The following is a 16,962-nucleotide window of genomic DNA, read 5'->3' as shown; positions in this document are numbered from 1 at the left end:
CAAACCCATGTATTCTAACTGCAAGTCCATATTTCCTTCTGGATCCAAATGTCTCCCTATACTGTTGGGGCTTTCATTTGCAAAGAGTAGAGACTCAAGAATAATCTTTAAAAGATGAGATTCTAATTAAGGAATTAGAAGTTAGGATCCAAAATAGTTTGGGAACTTAGTCTCTGCATCTCTCATAGAACCCATGATCTCCTTCATTGCTTTTCTTCCTATCCATGTGTCTCCTATCTAGAAAATCCTCTAAAATGTTCCCATCAGAATTTTATAGACAAATGACCAAATTAACTGGCTAATAACCCAAACTCTGATTCTTACAATGGCTTTTGCACATATTGACTTACTGATTAGCCTTTGGTTGGCCTGCCCTTGAGAAAGTATCCACTCTTGGTCCAAGTCCAATCAGTGAGAGCTTCTAGGCAAAATTTCTTTCCTTGAGGATGGGATATGTGTGGAACTGCCTCAGGCAAAAACACATACTGGATACAGAGAGCAATGACTGCCATGCCAGTGTACCCTAAAACTTTGTTAGAGATGTGAGAAATGAGCTAGAGAAAGACAGGGCATCTGATGCCCCTGTTTCCCCTGAAATCACTCATGTGCACAGCTAGCCATCTCCACGAGTGCTTCCAGACAGCCTGGTTATGTAAGTAGGTTAACGGATGACCTCACACGTTTTTGCCTTTGCTGTATTCTGCTTTTTCCTCATTCCAGATCCCTTTAAATCATCTATGCACTTAAAACACATTTGCCCTACCCATAACATAAAGGCATATTTCTTCTGTTTGAGCTAATTAAGCATAATATATAAGAATTAATCCAAAAATTTTTTTTGATTGATTTCTCTGTTGCCATAGGGTGTCATTGCTTAAACTAATATGCTTGTATAGTCTTTGCCTGAAAGCTGTCTTTGATTTGTTTGGCTGTGAGAAGTAAACCCTCTCATAATCTAATGAATACCACAAATCTAAAATGTTAAAGATTGAATCTTTATCTTGATGAATGATATATTTTGAGAAATTAGATCAAAATATCTGATTCTGCTAGATTGATAAACGGACAGTTTATCTTCTCAAATGCTCACCGATGACGCATTTCTCTCTGAAATGATATTATTCTGATTCTCTAAAGGCTCCCCCTTTAAAAGTGGCATTCCAACATGTCACACGTGTCAGGCATTCAAACATCTCACACAGTGTGTGGACGTAGGTGTGCTTATGTAAGTGCCATATAGCCCCTGTAAGCCTCCACAGCTTTCTCCCTACCACGTACCGGAAGTAGTTAGACTTGCATTTGCTTCTACACATTTCACCTTGATTCTCCTTTTCTTCTTCATTTCTTTGTTGGCCCTAGAATTTGGTATCTGCCATGATTCCCTCCATATTTTGGCCCCTCATAGACACACAAACATATTCTCTATGCCACACTCACCTACAAACACACACATACACACACCCCTCCCATAAAGAGAAGACACTGAATACCATGGCTGTCCTTAATAATGAGGGCTCAGGGGGTCTCTGTGGCCTCCTGGAAAAGTGGCCTATTGTGGTGTATTGGTCCACAAATTGTGATCTTAGACTTTTAGTTCTATAGCACTATCCTTTAAAGGGGAGAATCTCAAGCAAAAAGGATGCACTTTCTCAATTATCCCCATTTCAAATGAATTTTCTTAAAAAAAAAAAAAAAACCTTTTAAAAACAGGAATTTATTTTAAGATGTTTTCCCAGAATCAGATGCAAAAATGGCAATTTCATACAAAGTAAGAAAGTGGCAGCCTAAATGTCCATCAGCAGAGGAATGGATAAAGATGTGGTATATGTATACAATGGAATATAGCTCAGCCATAAAAAAGAATGAAATAATGCCATTTGCAGAAACATGGATGGACCTAGAGATTATCATACTAAGTGAAGTAAGACAAAGATAAATATACGATATCACATATATGTGGAATGAAAATGATACAAGTGAACTTATTTATAAAACAGGAAGAGACTCACAGATCTCTCTTATGGTTATCAAAGTGGAAACTTTCAGGGAAGTGGTAAATTCAGAAGTTTGGGATATAATATATACACACTACTATATATAAAGTAGATAACTAACAAGGACCTACTATATAGCACAGGGAACTCAATGCTCTGTAATAACCTATATGGGAAAAGAATCTGAAAAGAATATATTTACACACACACACACACACACACATATATATGATTCACTTTGCTATATACCTGAAACTAACAAAACATTGTAAATCAATTATACTGCAATAATTTCTTTTTTAAAAAGTGGTCTGCAATTGCAGGCAAAATGGCTCCAGCTTGATACAAGTCCTTCAAAGACAGCCATAGGTATGAGTTGTTATTAAGAGAATAGGAGCCCTCTAGCAAGGAAGATCTGATGCTGAAAATGAAGCTCCAATACTTTGGCCACGTGATGCAAAGAGCCAACTCATTGGAAAAGACCTTGATGCTGGGAAAGACTGAGGGCAAGAGGAGAAGCAGGCAACAGAGGATGAGATGGTTGGATGGCATCACTGACTCAATGGACATGAGTCAAAGAGATAGTGAAAGACAGGGAAACCTGGCAAGCTGCAGTCCTGGGGTCGCAGAGAGTCAGACAGGACTTAATGACTTAACAGCAACAAAGCAAGGAAGAGTGCATGGATGTAAAAAGGAACCCAAAGGGTCTGGGCACAGCAGCAATGGATCCATTACAGCCTTCCTCTTGCTAAATCCCCAGACGTGTCTAGTCTTCATACACTTTTTTTCTCAGAAATGTTCCCAATAACACTCCCTTCTCTTTTTGTTAACCTTCTCTTTCCTTTTTTTTCTTTATATGTATATATATAATTGAAGTATAGTGGACTTACAATGTTTCAGGTATACAGCAAGGTGATTTAGTTATACACATACTCATCTGTTATTTTTCAGATTATTTTCCATTATACGTTGTTTTAAGATATTGACTATAGTTCCCTGTGCTATGCAGTAGACCTTTGTTGCTTGTTGAATATCTATTTTTTAAATTACAAATCTGGCATTCTATTCATACTGAGTCAAACAAGAAGAATAAAAATATAAATTTTTAGTCAAAAATTCATAAGCTTTCTAAAAATATATATATAATTGGACAGAAACAGTATGGACCTAACAGAAGCAGAAGATATTAAGAAGAGATGGCAAGAATACACAGAAGAACTGTACAAAAAAGATCTTCACGACCCAGATAATCAGGATGGTGTGATCACTTACCTAGAGCCACACATCCTGGAATGTGAAGTCAAGTGGGCCTTAGAAAGCATCACTACCAACAAAGCTAGTGGAGGTGATGGAATTCCAGTTGAGCTGTTCCAAGTCCTGAAAGATGATGCTGTGAAAGTGCTGCACTCAATATGCCAGCAGATTTGGAAAACTCAGCAGTGGCCACAGGACTGGAAAAGGTCAGTTTTCATTCCAATCCCAAAGAAAGGCAATGCCAAAGAATGCGCAAACTACCGCACAATTGCACTCATCTCACACGCTAGTAAGGTAATGCTTAAAATTCTCCAAGCCAGGCTTTAGCAATATGTGAACTGTGAACTTCCTGATGTTCAAGCTGGTTTTAGAAAAGGCAGAGGAACCAGAGATCAAATTGCCAACATCCGCTGGATCATGGAAAAAGCAAGAGAATTCCAGAAAAACATCGATTTCTGCTTTATTGACTATGCCAAAGCCTTTGACTGTGTGGATCACAATAAACTGTGGAAAATTCTGAAAGAGATGGGAATACCAGACCACCTGATCTGCCTCTTGAGAAATTTGTATTCAGGTCAGGAAGCAACAGTTAGAACTGGCCATGGAACAACAGACTGGTTCCAAATAGGAAAGGGAATACGTCAAAGCTGTATATTGTCATCCTGTTTATTTAACTTATATGCAGAGTACATCATGAGAAATGCTTTGCTGGTTGAAGCACAAACTGGAATCAAGATTGCTGGGAGAAATATCAATAACCTCAGATATGCAGATGACACCACCCTTATGGCAGAAAGTGAAGAGGAACTCAAAAGCCTCTTGATGAAGGTGAAAGTGGAGAGTGAAAAAGTTGGCTTAAAGCTCAACATTCAGAAAACGAAGATTATGGCAGCTGGTCCCATCACTTCGTGGGAAATAGATGGGGAAACAGTGGAAACAGTGTCAGACTTGATTTTTCTGGGCTCCAAAATCACTGCAGATTGTGACTGCAGCCATGAAATTAAAAGATGCTTATTCCTTGGAAGGAAAGTTATGACCAACCTAGATAGCATATTCAAAAGCAGAGACATTACTTTGCCAACAAAAGTTCGTCTTGTCAAGGCTATGGTTTTTCCTGTGGTCATGTACGGATGTGAGAGTTGGACTGTGAAGAAGGCTGAGCGCCAAAGAATTGATGCTTTTGAACTGTGGTGTTGGAGAAGACTCTTGAGAGTCCCTTGGACCCCAAGGAGATCCAACCAGTCCATTCTGAAGGAGATCAGCCCTGGGATTTCTTTGGAAGAAATGATGCTAAAGTTGAAACTCCAGTACTTTGGCCACTTCATGCGAAGAGTTGACTCATTGGAAAAGACTCTGATGCTGGGAGGGATTGGGGGAAGGAGGAGAAGGGGACGACAGAGGATGAGATGGCTGGATGGCATCACTGACTTGATGGACATGAGTCTCAGTGAACTCCAGGAGTTAGTGATGGACAGAGAGGCCTGGTGTGCTGAGATTCTGGGGTTGCAGAGTCGGACATGACTGAGCGACTGATCTGATCTGATATATATATAATTATATTACTATATATGTATACAATAATTATATTCCTATATATGTATACAATTGCTTTTCTTCTACCCTTGATAAAGGATTGAAAAAGAACATAAAAAAAAAGAGATGGAGAAATCAGAAAACATAAATGCAATGGAAGCACTGAATATGAAATAGAAAAAGTAAAATAAACTAGATAAAAGTAAAGGGTCATCATATAGTTCAGTTGTTTTTAAACATGGCTGCTCATAGAAATGTATCTGGAGCCTACAATACTTAGGCATTTGTATTTTTAAAAAAATTCCAAGATAATTCTGATATGCCGCTGGATTTTAAAAAGTGATTACACGTTTTTCTATTAAATGGTAGTTGTGCTGATACAGAATTCTGTTATTTTTCTGTTGACTAATCATGATGCAATGGTATTATGTGAGTAACAGTTGTGCTTCCATGATAGCTCAGTTGGTAAAGAACCTGCCTGCAACACAAGAGACCCTGGTTGGATTCCTGGGTCAGGAAGATCCACTGCAGAAAGGATAGGCTACCCACTACAGTATTCTTGGGCTTCCCTGGTGGCTCAGCTGGTAAAGAATCTGCATGCAGTGTGGGAGATGTGCGGGAGACCTGGGTTTTTACATGATCACAATAGTAAAAGATACTTATCAACTTTTCACAATCAATAGCCAGACAAAAAAAGAGATTACAATTGCAAGCCATAATGGGAACATGATTAACCTAACAATATAAAATAATTACATAAAATTTGAGGGGTCAAACAGAGAGATGTGGTAGACCACTCCTTTCTTGAAACAGTCTTTTCCTTTGATTTCTGTGACATTGTTGTCTCTTGATCTTTTCACTGCTCTTGTCCAGTTCATTTTGCAAGCTCACCTAACTCTGCTCTGACAATCTATCTTAGAGTTCCTCAAGGTTGTTCTAGGCTCGTTTCCTTCTCCATACTTGTTCTCTCTTTGGTCTCATCCCATGGATTTAATTCTCTCTCATAGGCAGATGTTTTAAATGTTGATATCACCCAAGTGAAGTGAAGTGCAAGTCGCTCAGTCGTGTCCGACTCTTGACCCCATGGACTGTAGCCCACCATGCTCTTCTGTCCATGGGGATTCTCCAGACAGGAATACTGGAGTGGGTAGCCATTCCTTTCTCCAGGGGATCTTCCCAACCCAGTGATCGAACCCAGGTCTCCTGCATTGCAAGCAGATTCTTTACCATCTGAGCCACCAGGGAAGCCCTGATATCACCAAATCAGATCTTTACCCTGATTTTAAGATATGCAATGAATAAAATGGTCTTCTTTTATTCTAATGCCACAAACCAAATATACTCCCAAATCATGGTCAGCCCTAAGAATCACACATCTTTCCTATCTTTGTAGCATCACCACTGTTCATCAGTCTATGCAAGTCTGAACCAATGCTATTTCTAAACATTCTCCTATTTTTCCCACTTCAGTTCAGTTCAGTTCAGTCACTCAGTCGTGTCTGACTCTTTGCGACCCCATGAATCGCAGCATGCCAGGCCTCCCTGTCCATCACCAACTCCCGGAGTTTACCCAAACTCATGTCCATCGAGTTGGTGATGCCATCCAGCCATCTCACCCCCTGTCATCCCCTTCTCCTCCTGCCCCCAATCCCTCCCAGCATCAGAGTCTTTTCCAATGAGTCAACTCATCGCATGAGGTGGCCAAAGTATTGGAGTTTCAGTCTCAGCATCAGTCTTTCCAGTGAACACCTAGGACTGATCTCCTTTAGAATTGGACTGGTTGGATCTCCTTGCAGTCCAAGGGACTCTCAAGACTTATCGCCTAAATAAATCTGAAATCTGTCCTCTTCAACATCTATCATAACTTCCACTATAGTCCAAACTTTCATAATCTCTTGCTATATTATTTAATAGCCTATGAACTGGTTCAACCATTCTGCTCTCTCTAACCAATCTAGTATACCTTCCCCAGTAGACTGCAATCACTGTGAGGCCAGGCACCATGCTTACATTGTTTCATTAGACAAATTTTATACTTTAAAACAGTTGAAATTAATATAAAAGTTGCAAAGATAAAGACAGAGTTCCCATAAATTATGCACTCAGTTTCCATTATTAACAACTTACTTTAGAATGACACATTTGTTAGAATTAATGAGCCAATATTGATATATTATTAGTAACTAAAGCCCATCAGATCAGATCAGATCAGATCACTCAGTCGTGTCTGACTCTTTGCGACCCCATGAATCGCAGCATGCCAGGCCTCCCTGTCCATCACCAACTCCCGGAGTTCACCCAGACTCATGTCCATCAAGTCGGTGATGCCATCCAGCCATCTCATCCTCTGTCGTCCTCTTCTCCTCCTTCCCCCAATCCCTCCCAGCATCAGAGTCTTTTCCAATGAGTCAACTCTTCGCATGAGGTGGCCAAAGTACTGAAGTTTCAGCTTTACCATCATTCCTTCCAAAGAAATCCCAGGGCTGATCTCCTTCAGAATGGACTGGTTGGATCTCCTTGGGGTCCAAGGGACTCTCAAGAGTCTTCTCCAACACCACAGTTCAAAAGCATCAATTCTTCGGCACTCAGCCTTCTTCACAGTCCAACTCTCACATCCATACGTGACCACTGGAAAAGCCATACCTTGACTAGACGGACTTTTGTTGGCAAAGTAATGTCTCTGCTTTTCAATATGCTATCTAGGTTGGTCATACACTATAGCCTTGATTAGATGGACCTTTGTTGGCAAAGTAATGTCTCTGCTTTTGAATATGCTATCTAGGTTGGTCATAACTTTCCTTCCAAGGAGTAAGCATCTTTTAATTTCATGGCTGCAGTCACAATCTGCAGTGATTTTGGAGCCCAGAAAAATCAAGTCTGACACTGTTTCCACTGTTTCCCCATCTATTTGCCATGAAGTGATGGGACCAGATGCCATGATCTTCGTTTTTTGAATGTTGAGCTTTAAGCCAACTTCTTCACTCTCCACTTTCACTTTAATCAAGAGGCTTTTGAGTTCCTCTTCACTTTCTGCCATAAGGGTGGTGTCATCTGCATATCTGAGGTTATTGATATTTCTCCCAGCAATCTTGATTCCAGCTTGTGTTTCTTCCAGTTCAGTGTTTCTCATGATGTACTCTGCATATAAGTTAAATAAGCAGGGTGACAATATACAGCCTTGACATACTCTTTTTCCTATTTGGAACAAGTCTGTTGTTCCATGTCCAGTTCTAACTGTTAGTTTGTTCATATTTCCTTGTTTTTACTAACATTGTTTTCCATTCCAGTATGCCTTCCTGGATATCACATTACATTTAGTCTTCATGTCCCCTTAGACTGTGACAACTTTTTTTTTTTGTCTGTGACAATTTTTCAGACTTTCCTTACTTTAGTGATCTTGAAAAGTTTTGAGGGTTGTCAGGTAGTTTGTAAAATATTCTTCTATTTGGATTTATTTGATGTCCTAATATGATTACACTGGGTTACCAGATATTTTGGATGGTGGGGGCAGGGGGTGGGGAATCACAAAGGTAGAGTCATTTGCCAGAGAAGGCAATGGAACCCCACTCCAGTACTCTTGCCTGGAAAATCCATGGACGGAGGAGGCTGGTAGGCTGCAGTCCATGGGGTCACAAAGAGTCGGACACAACTGAGTGATTCACTTTCAGTTTTTACTTTCATGCATTGGAGAAGGAAATGGCAACCCACTCCAGAGTTCTTGCCTGGAGAATCCTAGGGAAGGGGAAGCCTGGTGGGCTGCTGTCTATGGGGTTGCACAGAGTCAGACATGACTGAAGTGACTTAGCAGGAGCAGCAGCAGCAGAGTAATTTGCATCCCATCAAATCAAGAGTACATACTACCCATGAGACTTACATATGTTGACCTTGATTATCCTGACTGAGGTATTTGTATCAAATTTCTGAACTGTAAAGTGATTCTTGTTTTCCTTTTCCATGCTGTATTCTTTGGAAAGAAGTCACAATGTATAGTCCACAATTAACGAGTACAAAGTTATGCTCCATCTCTGAGGGTGGGGTAGCTACCTAAACTACTTGGAATTCTTCAGTTCAGGAGATGTAACTTTCTTTCTTTCTTTTTTTCTCTCTCCCTTTCTTTCATCATATTAGTACAAACTCACAGACATTTACTTTATACTTTAGGTTATAATCCAATACTACTTTATTGTTGTCCAATGTTTCCATCTTTGGCCATTGGGAACTGTTTCAGATTGACTTCAGTGCCCCTGAGATATATTCCCATCACTGTATTTTGTTTCTTTTCTCTTTGATACTTTTGTACTTTCTGACACTCTAAGATGTAACTTATTCTGTATATTTCTGCTGCAGTCCTAGAATCAGATATTTCTCCAAGAAGCCCTGATTTCTTGTATCACAGAATGGTATTATAAACAAAGATCTAAGAGTCTGATGTGCTCATGGTGACTGAAATGTCCTTACTTCCAGGCTTTTTCCTCTGACAGAGTAAGGGAATATATGTATGTATCCTAACTAGTGCTTATATACATATATACAAACATTTTTATATCTAACCATCTATATCGATAGTAGGCTAAACATGAGTTCATACTCATGTCTCCAATTATCATCCATGACCACAGGGATCATTATGGTATTTCCCTCATGCTTATCTGTAATCCACTCCCACTGCAACAGTGAAAACCCTGACTGCCACTAGCTATCATCCATTTAGTACTCAATGAGGGAGACCCGGGTTCAATCCCTGCATCAGGAAGATCTTCTGGAGAAGGAAATGGCAACCCACTCCAGTATTCTTGCCTGGAAAATCCCATGGACGGAGGAACCTGGTTACAGTCCATGGGGTCGCAAAGAGTCGGACACAACTTAGTGACTTCACTTTCTTTCACTTTCACTTTGTTCAATTCCAGTTCAGTTCAGTTCAGTCGCTCAGTTGTGTCCGACTCTTTGCAATCCCATGAATCGCAGCACTCCAGGACTCCCTCTCCATCACCAACTCCCAGAGTTCACTCAGACTCACGTCCATCAAGTCAGTGATGCCATCCAGCCATCTCACCCTCTGTCATCCCCTTCTCCTCCTGCCCCCAATCCCTCCCAGCATCAGAGTCTTTTCCAATGAGTCAACTCTTCGCATGAGGTGGGCACAGTACTGGAGTTTCAGCTTTAGCATCATTCCTTCCAAAGAAATCCCAGGGCTGATCTCCTTCAGAATGGACTGGTTGGATCTCCTTGCAGTCCAAGGGACTCTCAAGAGTCATCTCCAACACCACAGTTCAAAAGCATCAATTCTTCGGTGCTCAGCTTTCTTCACAGACCAACTCTCACATCCATACGTGACCACTGGAAAAGCCATACCTTGACTAGACGGACTTTTGTTGGCAAAGTAATGTCTCTGCTTTTCAATATGCTATCTAGGTTGGTCATACACTATACCTAGATAGAATTATCAGACTTTTTATCATCATTCTTATTGTATATTAACACCATTCCTACTGTAGAGTAAGTGACTAACAGGCAGTTGCTGTCTGGTTGCACGAATAAAATAATTTAATTAGAAAACTTTCAGCTGCTTAAGAGAGGAGACAAAGAAAAAGATAAAGGAGGAAGAGAGGGAGAAGGAGAAGAAGACAAAGTAGAGTTTGAATTCATGCTCTACCACTAATTATGATTTGTGCTAAGTTATTTAATGTCTCAGAAACTCAGTTCCTTCATCTGTATCATAGGATTATTGATAACCTAAAAGAAGTGTTTTAAGGAAATATGAGAAAATGTACATAAGTAGTCTGGAAGAACACGAATTCTGAGTAGTAATTATGTCCTCAACATTAGTTCCTTTCCATTCTTGGAGATTTCTAGAATCATCAAAGTCCACATCAGGGGTTCCAAGAAGTACCTCATCATGAAAATCACTTCCTTGTCCAGCTGATCCCTGAAATTCCTTCTAGAGGATCTGAGTATTGTATTTATAGTGAGGATTTCAGCTTAAATGCATGTTTGGAAGAGGAAAACACTGATCCATTTTCTAAGGAAACAACGAAGAGCAATAATATTAACAGCTACCAAAATTTTAACAATTGTTGTGCTTTAGGAATTGTGCTGAGTCCTTTGAACTTAAGTCTGCGATCTTCCTTGAAAGATGCCATTTTTAACTCTCATTCAAAAATGAAGAAACTCATCTATGTTTCAGTCCCTGCACTAATACTACAAACCACCAGGCTAGAGGCTGATTACTAGCCTCTAGTAATCAGAGGCTAGATTTCTATGTGGTGGTGAAGTTCAGCAGGCCTAAAAATTGGGGATATAGAGCATAAATGTGATGTGGATATTTTAAGTAACTATATTTGCTATTGTAGTTACTTTTCACTCATTTGGACTATATTAAACATCTGTACAACATAATAGAATTCAGCTCATCTTAGGTCTGCCATTCTATGATCTCAGGCAAGTTATTTAATTATGCCCAACCTTGGTTTGGGGGTTCACTTAGGGTTTAAAATTCCAGTGTTCTGAGCAGGTGTTGAGAATGTCTTCTCAAGGTGGACTTGACTATATGTTACTTATTTTCAAATTCATAGTCAAAGTCCCTCTTTCCTGCTCCTGCCCCTAAATTATTTGCAGAAACAGTTTGCTGTCCTACCCTTAAAACAGTCTCAATCATACCTTTGCTACTGATGCCTCTTGTTGCATGTTCCTCTCATAATTAAAATAGAATTTCATTTTACACAGTGAATGCCAGTTGGAATGCAACTAACCCAAAAGCAACGTTTGTGCTCTCACTCTGCCGGGCATGATGCTGCATGCTTTAAAGGCATCACACTATCCTAGTCCTCCTACCAACCCTGTGATATATTCTAGATATTGTCTTCCTTGTTCAGATGAAAAGAAACTACAAACACACATAACCCATGTGCCAACCAGCTTCAGAGACCTTTTGCAAATTGCCCAGCAAGTGGGTAGCAGTGCAGAATTCTGAATACCTGACTAAAATCCCAGCGTTTGTCCAGTGAGATAGGGGATGATTTACATAAAAAGTGTGAACTAAGAACAGCATGGAACCAAAGTTACAGAGCTGGTGAATGGTAAAGCAAAACTGTACATTAACTGTACAGGGAGTACTGGATCCTCTAATGTTATATACCTTAAGGGAAGTTACTATCAGTATTCTATCTTTCAAAGGAGGAAGATGAAATTGATAAGCCTAAGAGGCTTGTCAAATGTGGCCCTGATCCCTACCCAGGTAACATCTTATTCCCAAGTTGGAAAAATTTATTTGAAACAAACAAACAAAAAAACGAGTTGGAATTCTCTACAGCTGAATCACTGTGGGCCTAGAGACCTAAGTTTTTAAAAGGTTCCCCAGGTGATATATTTCCAAGTATATAAGTATCAGACAAATTCAGATTTTCCTGATAATGAGGTCGGCCTCATTTACGCTAGTACAATTCTAGGCCAGTGTTGTTTCCTCAACTGAGTAGCCTATTTTAAAGTACTGGAGGGAATTCCATGATAGTCCAGTGGCTAGGACTTGGTGCTTTCACCGTCGAGGCCCAGTTTTGATCCCTGGGTCTGGGAACTAAGATCCTACAAGCAGTGTGGTACTTCCAAAAACTATAGATAAGTAAAAAGAAATAAAATACTGGAAGTATCTCTCTCTCCCCCCTCCCACTTCTCTTTCTCTCTGTCTCTGCAAACATGGACTTCCAAAACTCATCTGTACCTTGGGTGACAAAACATTCTCTCTTCAAACGAGATCTGAGTCCCTTATTTACTCTGAGCAATGGAGATGCAGAGGAGGGCCTGGCCCTCAGGCCCTTGAATCAGTGCCACCATGTCTATAGACTGCTTACAGATAATTTTTTTTTAATCTGAGATAGATTATAAAGGTTACAAGGCTTGCTTGGTGATCTCTTTACCCTGCTCCATGCACTGCCACTCCCCTAACAACCAGCACACGTATGGCTATATATCAGCCCTGTCCTCAGGAAAGTCACTTCAAGCAGTCATTTTTTTTTTTCTCCTTAGTCAAAAATACCCTCTATCTGAGAGGTATTTATAACCTAACTTTCACTTACTCTCATCTTTTTATGATCCATTTATTGAGTAAATCAAAAATGTATTTTGAGTACTATTATGTTCCAGGTGCTATTTTAGGAGTTGGGGAGATATCCCTAACCCTACAATGTTATGGTGCGTGTGCTCACACACACACACACACACAAGCTTTAGCCATGGCTTCTCAGTAACAAGTCCCACATAGATAGAGTTCCATTTTCTATACCGTCCCAGAATTCTCCCCTTTCTTCTATATCTGAACTAGTAAATGATGGAACTTATCTCTCACTGGAAAATAAGTCAACCAAATGGATTAATCTCAGTTATGGCATCAATTACTGGTTATGAAGTACTAAGTCACTACTCCCAGATAACCTACATTTAATAATCAATTTCTTGTATCCGAATTTCCTGCACCATGATCAAATATGGGAAGCATTTGGCACCCAGGGAGACTTTCAACTCTTCTCAAACCACCACAATATGCAGCCAGCTCCTCATTCCCTAAATCCATGGAAAATTAGTATCTGCAAGAATCTTATTCCTTCCAACCCATAAATCACAAAGTTGATGGCTGTATTCTGAGTCATCATATATAGTTTCACCTCATTTATATTTCTGCATAAATTTGAAGCTGTTTTAATGTGCTCTTTCTACAGTTTTTCCTTACAGTTTTTCCCTTGTCCTTTTGGTTAAATAACTAATCCACACACCCAAGTGTGGAAAATTAGAAATTGTAAAGGGTTTGGTTCTTCCTGACTCTGCAATAGGATATAAAATCAGGACACTGACATGAACCCACTTAGGAGAGGACGTTTTTAAAGGAATGCACCCCCCTTCAACTTTCCAGAGATAGCAGCTCCCTAACTCTGAGTATGTTTTCTAGATTGATTCCTAAGAATAGGACCCCACAGAAAATCAAGAGTAAATGCTTCAGGCCATCTGAGAGGCAACAGGAGTAGGAAAGCCACCAATGGGGAGAGAAGATTGCTACAAGAAGATAGGATGCAATCAAGGCAAATTTTGTGTGCCTGTTATTATTCTCTGCAGAGTAAAAGCCAAAGTGGTCTGCAAGGCCAAAAAGGAGCCACCCATCCCTCTGGTTACCTATGTGTCCCCTTCTGTCTCATGCTTCTTCTCGCCCACTCTGCTCCTGCCAGGGTTCACTCCCCAGTCCTCCAGTGGAGAGGACATGTCCTCTACATGTGCTGTTCCTGCTGCCTGAGGCTTTCTTTACCCACTGTACCCAGATCTCACCCCAGTGCTCTCTATCCTCCATTCTTGCTTTAGTATTTTCTATTATAGGGTTTCCCTCGAACTCACTGTGTTTGTGTGTGTGTGTATTTAGACTCTGTTGTGTCTGGCTCTTTGCAACCCCATGGACTGTAGCCTGCCAGGTTCTTCTGCCCGTGGAATTTCCCAGGCAAGAATACTGGAGCAGGTTGCCATTTCCTATTGCAACGGATCTTCCTGACTCGGGGATCAAACCCATGTCTCTTGCACACTCACTGTGTATTTTACTTCTAGCTTATTTGTGTATTTTCAATCTCAACTTGGAGAATGTTGGGAGGGGTTTTGCCTGTTTGCTTTATTGCTTTTTCTTACCAACAACTTGAACAGTGCTGAGCACAGATCACATGCTCAATAAGAATTTTTTGAATAAACAAATAAATATGTTATGAGTGACCCTGCAACCATAATTATGTTTAAAACAACAACAATGGAACTTAATTTAGTGTTTTATCTCTTCTGGTGCTAACAGATGTGAGCTTTTAAGTGTCAAATGCACAAGGCATTGACCAATATTAAATGATACTGGGGGAAAAAAAATCTACTCTCTTTCCATTTCTTCTGATTACATCAAGAATAAGACTCTTGTCAAGCCTCAGGCTTAGATCTGCAATTAAAATGGTTTTAATTGCAATTTAAATTGTTTTCATTGCTTTTTAATTTTTATTGCCAGGTAATCCAATGATAAAATTTCTCTTTTAAAATTTCCATTTGTGAAAAGAAGGGAAGAAAAAAAGAAAGAAAAAGGTGGAGGAAGGAATGGAAAAAGAAGGAAGGAGGGAAAGACAGGGAGGAAGGGAGAATGAAGGAAAGAGAAGGAAAGAGAAACAACGGTTGATTGATTGACTGATTGATGGATGAACAGAAACAGCTTAAAGATAAAGATGGTATAGCAATTATTAGTACTTTGGAAGCCCATTTCCTTGTGAATATGCACATTCTATCCCTGGGAGAATATGGTAGGTATGTACTCTGGATACTAATCTCTGCTAGCAGGATCCCGGTTGAACACACACACTGTGTGAACTTCCTCCAAATAGATCCTCTGGGATAGCCCCTGAGTGCCAGTCAGGTACTGGGAAGGTTACAGGGAAAGAGAATCAATTATTAAAAGGAGACAAAATTTTCAACTCCTGACAGTCTCTTCTGTCAGGTGGCAATGGATGTGTTTAGAAAACGATGACAGTAGAGCAGAACTGTGCTAATCCTGGGCGGGGGCAGCTTCAAGGAGAGCCCCAGAGGAGGTCTGCCATGTCATCATGCTGGTGAGTGGCGTTGTGGAGCCCACTGCCAATCAGCTGTGTGTTTCATCCCCTCCATTGTCTGTGCAAGAACACTGACAGGCCCCTGGCCCTGTCTGACCTCATCACAGCCTCCAAATACAGCACAGAATCTTGCTGATTGCTGACTCCCCCCGGGAACACAGACTTACTGCATCTCCAGTGGGAGTACGTGTCATTCTTTAAAAAAAAGGCGGGGCGGGGGGGGAGGTGGGCACAGACATATTTGAACTATAAAGAAATAACAACAAAACAAACCACATCTTTCTTATCTTTCCTTGAGCATTTGAAGGCAATTTGTTTTCATTTTTATATTTTAAGGGGAAACCATGGGAGATTTGATGGTTAGAATAGAAATGAAGTATAGAGCATATTGCTTTTTTTTTCTGTCCTCCCCCACAGAGCTGACAGGATAAATGTCTTTGCCTTCAGCTCTGAAATTTGTATTCTCTACTATCTGAGAAGAAAATACAGGCTAATGCCCATTCTGCTGCCTTTTTCCTCATTTTGTTTATCCTTGCAAGGTAGAATTTTGAAGAAAAATGAAACGCATTAATCTTTATCTAGCAATTTATTTCTCCCCTGTTTAAATCCTTTAAAAGGCATATTAGTATAAGTGACCTTGTATTTCTTTCAAAAATCTGCATCCTTCTCAGGCCTTTTCAAGCTAAACAGGTCACTGAGCTGAATTCAGTGTCATAGGAATATTTCTCATCCTTCTTTCCAGCTGTACCAGACACCACCTCTGTACGCCTTGGAGAATCTCTGTGTGGGAAGGAGGCAACAGGCTTGGAAGCCATGAATCATCCCAAGATTTGACTTCCCTATGGGATCTCTTGAAAAGGACTTCTGATACAACAAGGAACATCTTCCATCACTGGTTGTGAAGGATGAGGCATAATGTTTTTAAAGAAATCTGTGGTTTTCCTTACAACCATCATGTCAGCCTCAAATTAAACTAAATGTATCTTCTGTCAGTCCTCAAAATTCAGTGATACTGGTGATGACTTAGAATTACATTTTGAAAAGAAGAGAAGGCCATTTGATTTACAACTAGAATAAAGAAAATACAAAGTTATGCTAAGAATATGAGAAAACAGCTAATCTGGCCTCTAATAACCCCCTGAGTCCCTTTTGACACTTTTACCCTGTGTGTAACCTTGGCCCCAACCCAACAAAATTCCCTTAATGAATATTGCTTCATGGCTCAAGATTTTGCTCAGGATTGCCTATGATCTGGAATGTTTTTATGCTGCCTAACTCTGCATTTTATTCTTGGAAAATTTCTCGTCTTCAGGAATCATTGTAAGCACCAGTGTCTCATGGAGCTAGTAATGATAATGTCTAGCATGTGTTGAATATTAATGTTATGGTGATCTATTTATATGATTATCTCATTTAAACTTAATATCACTACGAGATATTAATAGATATTGTTATTCCTACTTTCAGATGACCAATCCCAGAATAAATCAAGAATTAAAACTATAGACCTAAAAAGAAAATTATAGACCTAAGAGGGAAAAGTATAACATGAAACTAGTATATTCTTCTACTATGTA

At 39.9% G+C, this 16,962-nt stretch overlaps 1 long non-coding RNA gene across 1 annotated transcript in view; it reads left to right on the top strand.

The window, feature by feature from the left end:
- The window catches only part of LOC129623054 (uncharacterized), a 55,557-nt gene extending 39,126 nt beyond the window's left edge, over positions 1 to 16,431 (top strand). Inside the window, exon 3 of the long non-coding RNA XR_008700318.1 lies at positions 16,128 to 16,431. This is a non-coding gene — a long non-coding RNA (uncharacterized LOC129623054). The remainder of the gene's footprint in view (positions 1 to 16,127) is intronic.
- Positions 16,432 to 16,962: the final 531 nt, after the last annotated feature.

The sequence above is a fragment of the Bubalus kerabau genome, chromosome 11, assembly GCF_029407905.1.
Source record: "Bubalus kerabau isolate K-KA32 ecotype Philippines breed swamp buffalo chromosome 11, PCC_UOA_SB_1v2, whole genome shotgun sequence".
In the NCBI taxonomy this organism is placed as follows: Eukaryota; Metazoa; Chordata; class Mammalia; order Artiodactyla; family Bovidae; genus Bubalus; species Bubalus kerabau.
The sequence above is the reverse complement of the archived record's forward strand: the minus strand, read 5'-3'. Positions and strand labels throughout refer to the sequence as shown.